The sequence below is a fragment of the Manis pentadactyla genome, chromosome 8 (genome assembly GCF_030020395.1).
Source record: "Manis pentadactyla isolate mManPen7 chromosome 8, mManPen7.hap1, whole genome shotgun sequence".
In the NCBI taxonomy this organism is placed as follows: Eukaryota; Metazoa; Chordata; class Mammalia; order Pholidota; family Manidae; genus Manis; species Manis pentadactyla.
Window position 1 is genome coordinate 13,410,361 of NC_080026.1, and position 13,025 is coordinate 13,423,385.

Sequence of the window (13,025 nt, forward strand, 5' to 3'; positions counted from 1 at the left end):
GTTACTTACCTACCACTTCTCCATGAGTCATTTCATCAGCATAAAAAGACAATAAATTTAAATTCCAGAGCATTTTGGAACTTTATGCCAGTAACCAGGGCAAAGACTAAATGTTTTTTTGTACTCCAAACAGCTATTATGTATTAGACATACCTGTTGTTTTTATGGAACTTGAAGTCTAGTGAAAAAAAAACAAATTAATAAAAAGAAATCCTAACAATGAGAGATAAGTTATTCAATGATAAGAGATATGCATAGCATCTGATGGTGTTTTAAGATTACCTCTCACTTACCCAAGCTGCAAGGAATGGGTAGATGAAATTGGGGTTGAAGGGCAGATGGCTCAGGGTTTATGAAAGAAGTTGTTTTTCATCTGACAAAAGGAAAGAAGACAGTGAAAGTGTAAGGATTATCCTGTGGTTAGAAACGACCGAAAAGGTCATTTAAGGTGGGGTCACTCTCTGTTTAGGGTGATATATAGGGGAGATTTTCAAATTGAGTATAACTCTACTTCTTTATGTCTTGCTCTTTTCTATGCAGTGAAAGCCGATTAAAAGTACTGGAGTGAAATTGTCCATTTTCTAAAGTGATATTGGTTTCTAAGTAAAGACATCTTAAATTTTAAATTTAAAGCAAAGATCAGAATCTTTATTCTCTACATATAGTTATTATGCCTCAGAGGAAAGTGAGGCACAGATAAGATACACAACTTAGTTTAAAAGATATGTATTCAAACCCCTGTGTATCAGACAGTGCATGAGAGTTACTATTTTATCATGGAACACTTTTTGTATCTTTAATGTATTGACCTAGCTTCTCTGGCTTAAGGTAGCCTTCAAAAAATAATAATAATAATTATCTGCCAGATGAATTAATTCCTGAAAATGATTAACTGTATATGTGTATATATATATATATATATATATATACAATTTGAAATATTATGACAGTAAAGCAAATAGAAAAGTAAAATAATTTTAAAATTTTGAATCAAAAATACATTTTTATCATGAGAAATTTAAGTGTCTTTTATTATATATTGTTTTTAAAAATCCTAAAACAACCAACTTAAAAAAAGTTAAAAATATTTTCATTCTTCCTTGGTGAAGGGGGAAACCTAGTAAACATAATGTCCTTTCTGTAATTGTAGATTAATGATACCAAAATGAAAAAAAAATATTTCCATCTTCTTATACTATTTTTGCTTAATATTAGGAAACTTTCTGAAGAAGAGGATAAATACAGAAGTTCAGCATTAAGTATGTTTCTGTGTTTTTATCAAAACTTCTTTCCCTATTTTGTTGAGGTATATGATAGAAAAAGAACACAGCACATTTTGTATATGTCCATTATTTTTCTGATTGTTCCAAAATAATCAGTTTCATCCTGAATAGTTCTCTTCACAATTTTTTTAGAAACTGAAGTCAGCTATTCTCATTGAAATATTCCAACTTTTGCACTTTTGAAATTCACTAGCAGTATGAAAACAGGAATCTATTTTTCATTTAAATCATCTTTTTTACTGTTTTGAGAATATATTGGGGTGGCAGGAATATGTAATGTTTATTTATCAATGGTAATATTCACAAACATATGTTGAGATTATAAGTGAAGATGTAATTTCTTGGCACACATTGTTATGCTTTCTGTGTACAGATCATGTTAAGTAATAATGTTAGGGAAAACGTCATGGAAACCCTAACTAATGTAGGAAAAAATAATAGTAAACAGTATACTAAAACTTATTTATTATAACAGTAGTGGGTTAAAATTATATCCAATACAACTTACTCAAATGATGAAGATTAGCAATTTTCTGTGAACCTGTCTTCTTCTACCAGCAAATTCAGTATTATCTTTGTTTCAAATTCCAGCTCCTAAGAATCACAGGCCAGAAACGCAGAAGTGTTCTTTTCACTATCTTTTGTTACCATGCATTCCAGCTGCAGATTGAATCTGGTTAACCAGCTTGATGATCAGTATCTTTTATTCCTAGAACGTTAAAGAAAACCGTTGCTTCTTCAGGCCAGAGTTATCCACGTACTAGCATATTCTTGACTGTTGTTGAAAGAATCAAACTAGCCTTGTCTTTAATGCTCCAAATAAGAGTTTTCAGTTGTTTTAAAGAGCTCAGTAAGCAAACAAATATTATATGCTCTTACTTTCTCAAGCTGTAATCCATTTATTTTCTAAAGTTTCTTTTGAAATACTCCAAGCTATTTTCTTATTCACCTTTTTATGATTATTTAACAATTGCCAGTTTTTGTTGAATCTTAAAACAATATGCCACTTTATAGATATCAACTGTTCATTAGGTAATATATCTGTGGTGAGAATGAATAGAATTCACAGGTAGCACAAGGATTTGGTATTGACATTGGTATTACGTAACAGATCCTTAAAAAATGGTGATGTGTTTTCTGCCTCAAAATAGTTTTGGTCTGCCGTCTTCATTTGCACAAATTATAATCTAGTATATTTTGTCGCTGTTTATGTGAAAACTAGTAATAGATAGCGATCCTTAAAAATATATTGGGAACAAAACTTCATGACAAAATGACAAATAACCCAATTAAAGAACAGGTAAAGGATTTGATTATTTCTCCAAAGAACATAAATGGATGGCAGTAAGCACATGGAAAGGTGTTTGGCATCATTAGCCATCAGGAAATGTGAATCAAAACCATAATCAGATAATACTTCATTTCTATTAGGATGACTATAAAAGAACAAAAAAATGGAAAGTAAGTGTGGATGAAGATGTGAAAAATTGGAAATCTCATACACTGCTTCTGGGAATGTAAAATGGTGTAACCACTGTGGAAAACAGTTCAGCAGTTACTCAGTAAGTTAAACATAGAGCAACCATAAGACCCAGAAATTCCATTCCTAAATATATATGTAAGATAACTGAAAATTTCTGTCCACACAAAAACTTGTACATGAATGTTCATAGTGTTATTCATAATAGCCAAAAGGTAGAAACAATTGGAATATCTATTAACTGATGAATAAATAAAATGTGCATATAATTGAGTATCATTCAGCCATAAAAGGAATGAAATACTGATATTTGCAACAATATGGATGAGCCTTGAAAACACTATGCTCGGTCAAAGAAGCCACACACAAAAGGTCACATGTTATGTGATTCCATTTATATGAAATGTCCAGAACAGGCAAATTCAGAGACAGAAAATAGATTACTGGTTACCAATGGCTAGAAGGGAGAGTGGAAAGGTACTGAGTTTGTTTGTTTGTTTGTTTGTTTGTTTTGTGAGGGCATCTCTCATATTTATTGATCAAATAGTTGTTAACCACAACAAATCTCTGTATAGGGGGGTCAATACTCAATGCACAATCATTAATCCACCCCAAGCCCAATTTTCGTCAGTCTCCAATCTTCTGATGCATAACGAACAAATTCTTACATGGAGTACAAATTCTTACATAGTGAATAAGTTACATGGTGAACAGTGCAAGGGCAGTCATCACAGAAGCTTTCGGTTTTGCTCATGCATTATGAACTATAAACAGTCAGTTCAAATATGAATACTCATTTGATTTTTAAACCTGATTTATATGTGGATACCACATTTCTCTATTATTATTATTTTTAATAAAATGCTGAAGTGGTAGGTAGATACGAGATAAAGGTAGGAAACAGAGTTTAGTGTTATAAGAGAGCAAATGTAGATGATCAGGTGTGTGCCTGTAGACTATGTGTTAATCCGAGCTAGACGAGGGCAATAAACATCCATGTATGCAGAAGATTTCTCTCAGAACATGAGGGGTGAGGTTCTAAGCCTCACCTCTGTTGATCCCCAGTTGCTCACCTGATGGCCCCCCTGCGACTGTGCCTGTCTTAGGTTGTTCCTCCCTTGAGGAATCTTACCCGTCTCTGGCTAACCAGTCATCTTCCGGGGCCATACAGGGAAATGTGAAGTTGGTAAGTGAGAGAGAAGCCTTATCGTTTGAAAAGATTAGCTTTTTACTTCTTTGCATATTTATGCCCTGTGGCTTCTATGCCCAGCATTTGTCTTGAGGTATCTTTACCACTTGGAAGAATTATGATACTCGGTAAATTCGACATGTGGCACGAGTTCTATTTAAAGGTTGTGATTAGGTAGGAAGAAGAAAAGCTACAGAAGTAGCAGGCAGAAGAAAACCTGGCAAGATTGATTATTTCTTTGACATATCTTCTTGTAGAGTAACTTCAGCATGGATAGGTTTTAAATGACTAATTAAATTGTGCACACACATTAACATAATAGGAATATAGTTACCTAACCAAAGCATACCTGTAATTACCAGCCATCTCCAGTGAAACCAAGAAAACCAGTTAGGCACCTTAGGCATTTGTGAAAACTTATCTATGATATGGTGGATATTGTCCAACTGAGCTTGAACAGTCTGAGAGAATTCAGATAAACTAGAACACCCCATTCCTGGGGACTATTCATATCCCATATGTTCTTTTAACGATAAATAGTCTGTGGTTGTAAGATTTTGGAGTGCTACAATTTGCACTTCTCCTAATTCTTGGTTGAGTTCCAACAGTATAGATCCAGTCCAATTTTTGTTTTACTGCATGCACAGGCCAGCTTACATATCTCCTTCATCTTTCCCATGGCAAGTCCAGGAACTGGTGGGATGAGTGCATCTACACCTGTGACAGTGTGTGGATCTTTGTTGAAGTTTTTTTTTTTTTTTTTTTTTCTGATCATCTTCTGTCATGAGTCTTCCCGAGAGTGCTGATGTTGGAAGTTCTTTTTCATATCGTATCTTAGTTCATTTTCGGGGTAGCCAAATTAGGCTTTGATCCTCTGTATAAACACAAACAGACCCTTTGCCTACACTTTTATATGTCCTTTATATCATTGTGTAGAACTCATTAGAGGTCACCGCATAGGAACTGCATTTTTTTTTTAAATCATTAATCTACACTTACATGACGAATACTTTGTTTACTAGGCTCTCCCCTATACCAGGTCCCCCCTATATACTCCTTTACAGTCACTGTCCATCAGCATAGCAACCTGTTGTAGAATCACTACTTGTCTTCTCTGTGTTGTACAGCCCTCCCCTTTCTCCCACCCCGCTATGGATGCTAATCTTAATATCCCCCTACTTCTCCCCCCCTTATCCCTCCCTACCCACCCATCCTCCCCAGTCCCTTTCCCTTTGGTAACTGTTAGTCCATTCTTGAGTTCTGTGATTCTGCTGCTGTTTTGTTCCTTCAGTTTTTCCTTTGTTCTTATATTCCACAGATGAGTGAAATCATTTGGTATTTCTCTTTCTCTGCTTGGCTTGTTTCACTGAGCAAAATACCCTCCAGCTCCATCCATGTTGCTGCAAATGGTTGGATTTGCCCTTTTCTTATGGCTGAGTAGTATTCCATTGTGTATATGTACCACATCTTCTTTATCCATTCATCTATCGATGGACATTTAGGTTGCTTCCAATTCTTGGCTATTGTAAATAGTGCTGCGATAAACATAAGGGTGCACTTATCTTTCTCATACTTGATTGCTGCATTCTTAGGGTAAATTCCTAGGAGTGCAATTCCTGGGTCAAATGGTAAGTCTGTTTTGAGCATTTTGATGTACCTCCATACTGCTTTCCACAATGGTTGAACAAGTTTACATTCCCACCAGCAGTGTAGGAGGGTTCCCCTTTCTCCACAGCCTCGCCAACATTTGTTGTTGTTTGTCTTTTGGATGGCAGCCATCCTTACTGGTGTGAGGTGATACCTCATTGTAGTTTTAATTTGCATTTCTCTGATAATTAGCGATGTGGAGCATCTTTTCATGTGTCTGTTGGCCATCTGTATTTCTTTTTTGGAGAACCGTCTGTTCAGTTCCTTTGCCCATTTTTTAATTGGGTTATTTGTTTTTTGTTTGTTGAGGCGTGTGAGCTCTTTATATATTCTGGACGTCAAGCCTTTATCGGATGTGTCATTTTCAAAGATATTCTCCCATACTGTAGGGTTCCTTTTCGTTCTATTGATGGTGTCTTTTGCTGTACAGAAGCTTTTCAGCTTAATATAGTCCCACTTGTTCATTTTTGCTGTTGTTTTCCTTGCCCGGGGAGATATGTTCAAGAAGAGGTCACTCATGTTTATGTCTAAGAGGTTTGTGCCTATGTTTTCTTCCAAGAGTTTAATGGTTTCATGACTTACATTCAGGTCTTTGATCCATTTTGAGTTTACTTTTGTATATGGGGTTAGACGATGGTCCAGTTTCATTCTCCTACATGTAGCTGTCCAGTTTTGCCAGCACCATCTGTTGAAGAGACTGTCATTTCGCCATTGTATGTCCATGGCTCCTTTATCAAATATTAATTGACCATATATGTCTGAGTTAATGTCTGGATTGTCTAGTCTGTTCCATTGGTCTGTGGCTCTGTTCTTGTGCCAGTACCAAATTGTCTTGATTACTATGGCTTTATAATAGAGCTTGAAGTTGGGGAGTGAGATCCCCCCTACTTTATTCTTCTTTCTCAGGATTGCTTTGGCTATTCGGGGTCTTTGGTGGTTCCATATGAATTTTTGAATTATTTGTTCCAGTTCATTGAAGAATGTTGCTGGTAGTTTCATAGGGATTGCATCAAATCTGTATATTGCTTTGGGCAGGATGGCCATTTTGACGATATTAATTCTTCCTAGCCATGAGCATGGGATGCGTTTCCATCTGTTAGTGTCCCCTTTAATTTCTTTTAAGAGTGACTTGTAGTTTTCAGAATATAAGTCTTTCACTTCTTTGGTTAGGTTTATTCCTAGGTATTTTATTTTTTTTGATGCAATTGTGAATGGAGTTGTTTTCCTGATTTCTCTTTCTGTTGGTTCATTGTTGGTATATAGGAAAGCCACAGATTTCTGTGTGTTGATTTTGTATCCTGCAACTTTGCTGTATTCCGATATCAGTTCTAGTAGTTCTGGGGTGGAGTCTTTAGGGTTTTTTATGTACAGTATCATGTCATCTGCAAATAGTGACAGTTTGACTTCTTCTTTGCCAATCTGGATTCCTTGTATTTTTTTGTTTTGTCTGATTGCTGTGGCTAGGACCTCTAGTACAATGTTAAATAACAGTGGGGAGAGTGGGAATCCCTGTCTAGTTCCCGATCTCAGCGGAAATGCTTTCAGCTTCTCGCTATTCAATATAATGTTGGCTGTGGGTTTTTCATAGATGGCCTTTATTATGTTGAGGTACTTGCCCTCTATTCCCATTTTGCTGAGAGTTTTTATCATGAATGGATGTTGAACTTTGTCAAATGCTTTTTCAGCATCTATGGAGATGATCATGTGGTTTTTGTCTTTCTTTTTGTTGATGTGGTGGATGATATTGATGGACTTTCGAATGTTGTGCCATCCTTGCATCCCTGGGATGAATCCCACTTGGTCATGGTGTACGATGGTTTTGATGTATTTTTGAATTCAGTTTGCTAAAATTTTGTTGAGTATTTTTGCATCTACGTTCATCAGGGATATTGGTCTGTAGTTTTCTTTTTTGGTGGTGTCTTTGCCTGGTTTTGGTATTAGGGTGATGTTAGCTTCATAGAATGAGTTTGGGAGTATCCCCTCCTCTTCTATTTCTTGGAAAACTTTAAGGAGAATGGGTATTATGTCTTCCCTGTATGTCTGATAAAATTCCGAGGTAAATCCATCTGGCCCGGGGGTTTTGTTCTTTGGTAGTTTTTTGATTACCGCTTCAATTTCGTTGCTGGTAATTGGTCTGTTTAGATTTTCTGTTTCTTTTTGGGTCAGTCTTGGAAGGTTGTATTTTTCTAGGAAGTTGTCCATTTCTCCTAGGTTTCCCAGCTTGTTAGCATATAGGTTTTCATAGTAGTCTCTAATAATTCTTTGTATTTCTGCGGGATCTGTTGTGATTTTTCCTTTCTCATTTCTGATACTGTTGATTTGTGTTGACTCTCTTTTCCTCTTAATAAGTCTGGCTAGAGGCTTATCTATTTTGTTTATTTTCTCGAAGAACCAGCTCTTGGTTTCATTGATTTTTGCTATGGTTTTATTCTTCTCAATTTTATTTATTTCTTCTCTGATCTTTATTATGTCCCTCCTTCTGCTGACCTTAGGCCTCATTTGTTCTTCTTTTTCCAATTTTGATCGTTGTGACATTAGACCGTTCATTTGGGATTGCTCTTCCTTTTTTAAATATGCTTGGAGTGCTATATACTTTCCTCTTAAGACTGCTTTTGCTGCGTCCCACAGAGGTTGGGGCTTAGTGTTGTTGTTGTCATTTGTTTCCATATATTGCTGGATCTCCATTTTGATTTGGTCATTGATCCATTGATTATTTAGGAGCGTGTTGTTTAGCCTCCATGTGTTTGTGAGCCTTTTTGCTTTCTTTGAACAGTTTATTTCTAGTTTAATGCCTTTGTGGTCTGAAAAGTTGGTTGGTAGGATTTCAATCTTTTGGAATTTACTGAGGCTCTTTTTGTGTCCTAGTATGTGGTCTATTCTGGAGAATGTTCCATGTGCACTTGAGAAGAACGTGTATCCTGTTGCTTTTGGATGTAGAGTTCTGTAGATGTCTATTAGGTCCATCTGTTCTAGTGTGTTGTTCAGTGCCTCTGTGTCCTTACTTATTTTCTGTCTGGTGGATCTGTCCTTTGGAGTGAGTGGTGTGTTGAAGTCTCCTAGAATGAATGCATTGCATTCTATTTCCTCCTTTAGTTCTGTTAATATTTGTTTCAGGTATGTTGGTGCTCCTGTATTGGGTGCATATATATTTATAATGGTTATATCCTCTTGATGGACTGAGCCCTTTATCATTATGTAATGTCCTTCTTTGTCTTTTGTTACTTTCTTTATTTTGAAATCTGTTTTGTCTGATACCAGAATTGCAACACCTGCTTTCTTCTCTCTGTTGTTTGCTTGAAATATCTTTTTCCATCCCTTGACTTTAAGTCTGTGCGCGTCTTTGGGTTTGAGGTGAGTCTCTTGTAAGCAGCATATGGATGGATCTTGCTTTTTTATCCATTCTATTACTCTGTGTCTTTTGATTGGTGCGTTCAGTCCATTTACATTTAGGGTGATTATTGAAAGGTATGAATTTATTGCCATTGCAGGCTTTAAGTTTGTGGTTACCAAAGGTTTAGGGTTAGCTTCTTTACTGTCTTACTGTCTAACTTAACTCGCTTGTTGAGCTATTATAAACACAATCTGATGATTCTTTATTTCTCTCCCTTCTTATTCCTCCTCCTCCCTTCTTCATATGTTGGGTGTTTTGTTGTGTGCTCTTTTTAGGAGTGCTCCCATCTAGAGCAGTCCCTGTAGGATGCCCTGTAGAGGTGGTTTGTGGGAGGCAAATTCCCTCAACTTTTACTTGTCTGGGAATTGTTTAATCCCTCCTTCATATTTAAATGATATTCGTGCTGGATACAGTAGTCTTAGTTCGAGGCCCTTCTGTTTCATTGCATTAAGTATATCATGCCATTCTCTTCTGGCCTGTAGGGTTTCTGTTGAGAAGTCTGATGATAGCCTGATGGGTTTTCCTTTGTAGGTAACCTTTTTTTTCTCTCTGGCTGCTTGTAATACTTTGTCCTTGTCTTTGATCTTTGCCATTTTAATTATTATGTGTCTTGGTGTTGCCCTCCTTGGATCCCTTGTCATGGGAGTTCTGTGTACCTCTGTGGTCTGAGAGGCCATTTCTTCCCTTAGTTTGGGGAAATTTTCAGCAATTATTTCTTCAAAGACATTTTCTATCCCCTTTTCTCTCTCTACTTCTTCTGGAATGCCTATGATTCTTATATTATTCCTTTTATATTGATCACTCAGCTCTCTTAAAATTCTTTCATTCCTGGAGATCCTTTTATCTCTCTCTACATCAGCTTCTCTGCGTTCCTGTTCTCTGTTTTCTAGTCCATTAATGGTCTCTTGCATCTCGTCCATTCTGTTTTGAAGTCCTTCCAGAGCTTGTTTTATTTCTGAATTCTCCTTCCTTAGTTCTTGCATATTTCTCTGCAAGTCCATCAGCATGGTTATGACTTTTGTTTTGAATTCTTTTTCAGGTAGACTGGCTAAATCTATCTCCCCAGATTCCTTCTCAGGGGAAGATGTAGCAGATGCCGAAGCTGTCTGGGTTAGTCTTGTCTGGATCATATTTTTTTGCCTTTTCATGTTGACAGGTGCTATTGACTGTCAGCTGGGAGGGCCAAAATTTTCACTTGCTACTGGCCTTTCTTTACTGGGGCAACTACGACCCCTAGTGGCTTGTGTTGGGTAATTGCGTGTAGAGTGGGTCTTTGTGTCTTGCCTGGGCGTAAGGGAGAAATTTCCCTTTCTGTGGGCGGAATTTGTCTCAGGCTGTTTCTCTGCTTTCGCAGCGCCCGGTGGGGTAATGGATGGGGGGGCTGCTTGACTGTTTGCCTCCATGAGGGGTCTCAGAGCTGTTGCCCAGGGGGTTAGTGCACCCGGTTTTCCCTGTAATTTCCAGCTGCTGTACTGTGACCTGGGTTGTTTCCGTCAAGCTGTTAAGTCCCTGTCCCTTTAAGACTTTCAAAAAGCCCCCGCTTTTCTTTGTCACAGGGGCATCAGCTTCAGCACCCGCTCAGAGGTCTTACTCCCTGTTCCCCCAGTATCCAGGGCCCCCTGCGCATGCACTGTGTCTGCGCTCTGGCCCGGATGGCTGGGGCTGGGTGTTCGGCAGTCCTGGGCTCCGTCTCCCTCCCGCTCTGCCTATTCTTCTCCCGCCGGGAGCTGGGGGGAGGGGCGCTCGGGTCCCGCAGGGCCGGGGCTTGTATCTCACCCCTTTCACCAGTCGCTGGGTTCTCGCTGGTGTAGCTGCAGTCTGGCCACTGTCCTGCGTCTTCTGGTCTCTCTTTTAGGGCTAGTTGTGTTTGTTGTATTTTCAAAAGTATATATGTTTTTGGGAGGAGATTCCCACTGTCCTACTCACGCCGCCATGTTGGCTCCGCCTCTCCTGAGTTTGTTTTTGTGTGATAAAAATACATAGTGGTAGAATTAAATAGTGGTGATAATTGCACAATATTGTGAATATTCTAAAACTACTGAATTGTACACTTTGGTGAATTTTAGGATATATGAATTTTACCTTAACTGAAAGAATTGTGATTTCTAAAATTATAATATTTGCGGAAGGAATACCTGAAATATATAGATTACTGCTTAGGATATTTCATATCTTATCCTTTAATTAAAGTTAATGTGTGACATACTTAATGTTTTAGCTGCTGAAATGCTCTCAAATACTATGCCATTGGCCAGTCCTTCAAAACTCATTTTGTTTATTGTTGGAATATTTTTGGCACTAAGTAGAATGACTTCCCTTGGGTCTCAGTAACAAAAACAGCTCTGCTTCCTTCAAGAAAATGCTTTACTTTTGCCTTATAAATGCTGTGAGTAATATAAACAAACAAAAGCTGTATACAACAGTCATTTTTTCTTTGCTAGGATTATCAGGCAACTCAGCCATATATTTGGCCCCCCAGTAAAAAAGGATACAGTATGAGCTCGTGACATGCACTTTTGAAACTAACCTTATTCTTGGCCTAATTTTATTTTTCTCACTCTCAGTTTCATATTTTGTGTATTATATTCCTTTGTATATTAGGCCTAAAATCATCTCTTATTTTAGAACATGACAGGATATAAAAATATATAACGGATAAGGGATCTTACAGTTTGAAGGTAAAAAGCTTAAAATGCAAATGAGTTTAAGTAGTTATTTAAATTTACTAGAATATGTAATTAGTCGATTGTTTATAACTCTGTAATTGTTAATTTTTGTAAGGAGGGAAGGAAACATGGTGTAAAGTAATTAATAAACAGAGAGAAGGGGACTCTGGAAAGGATGAAGATTTATGTAAATTATTGATACATGAATTGCTTTCTTTTTTGAGTAGACTAATAAGTTACAGAACAGAGGGGTAGTGGAAGTCCTAAAGTGGAAATGACTCAGTACAGAGGAGGGAAATGGAAAGTTCAGTGGAGATGTTTTTTAAAAATTGCTGGCTTTACTCTTTGTCTAATGTTGATCCTATTTAAGCCCCACTGTGCATAATCAAATAAAAGCTGTGTATGGCATTATTTTTGCACCATGCAGCTGCAGTTATATAGCTTAGAAGGACATTGCTGCCACATCATAAAATATATCAACATTGCTTTGTGTAATATTTTTAACATGGTGCTATTATGAAATAACACCGTTTCTAAAGAATTGTTCATTCAATTACCTATATGTGGTATTTTCCCCTGTGACTTTCAATATAGTTTCTGTATAATCCTTTAAGTAGTTACATATATTTATTATTTTTTCATTTCTATCAGCAAGGACAAATTTATGCATTTATTAAGTGCTTAATAATCATTGATTTTGCTTCTGTGATTTCGACCATCATCATTTTTTTCCTTCTATAGATATCTTATCAGCATATAAATATGCTGTACTAGTCCCTCATTTTCATAGAAAAACCTTTCAAGACCCCACATCCCCTTCCAGTTACAGTATCATTTCCCTTCTGTTCTTTATAGCAAAACTCCAGGGAGCCGCCCATATGCGCCGACTCGGATGCCTTCGTCACGCTTGCTTCGCTTTGCTTCTCCTGTTCATATTCATGCTGTGTCTTCACCACTCTGACAACGCTGTTTTTGTGGGCAACAGTGAAGTTTATCTTGATAAATCCAGCTGTCCTTTCTCAGCCTTAGGTTAAGTGTTTTCCTAGCCACGTTTGGCAGCTGATGGTGTCATCTTTCCTGAAACTCTTTGCTTGGGTACTTAACTGCCAGAACCAAATTCTTCATTTCTTAGTTCTGTCGCTAACCTCCTCCATGCCTATTCGTACTCCAGCGTTCTCCATTTCAGTGTTGGGCAGCATTGGTCAGTTGATCTGACCACAATCTTAGCGTCATCCTTGACTATGATGCTTTTTCTCTTATTTTGACCGTCAACAACCAAATAGCCAGCCATTTCTTATCACCCACGTGGGTGCCATTGCTTCCTGGCACCTCATTGCTTCCTGACTTACTACAGCTGTGCTGTACACTG

The 13,025-nt window shown here is 37.4% G+C and overlaps 1 protein-coding gene across 25 annotated transcripts in view; it reads left to right on the forward strand.

The window, feature by feature from the left end:
- Nucleotides 1–13,025, forward strand: part of BAZ2B (bromodomain adjacent to zinc finger domain 2B) — a 350,617-nt gene that overhangs the window by 124,209 nt on the left and 213,383 nt on the right. Inside the window, exon 1 of one of the 25 annotated variants that reach the window (XM_057505507.1) lies at nucleotides 1,239–1,259. The exons of the other annotated variants lie outside the window; for them this stretch is intronic. The gene's annotated coding sequence lies outside the window, so the exon portion shown is untranslated. Of the gene's footprint in view, nucleotides 1–1,238; nucleotides 1,260–13,025 lie in introns of those variants that run through there. 25 annotated transcript variants of the gene reach the window in all.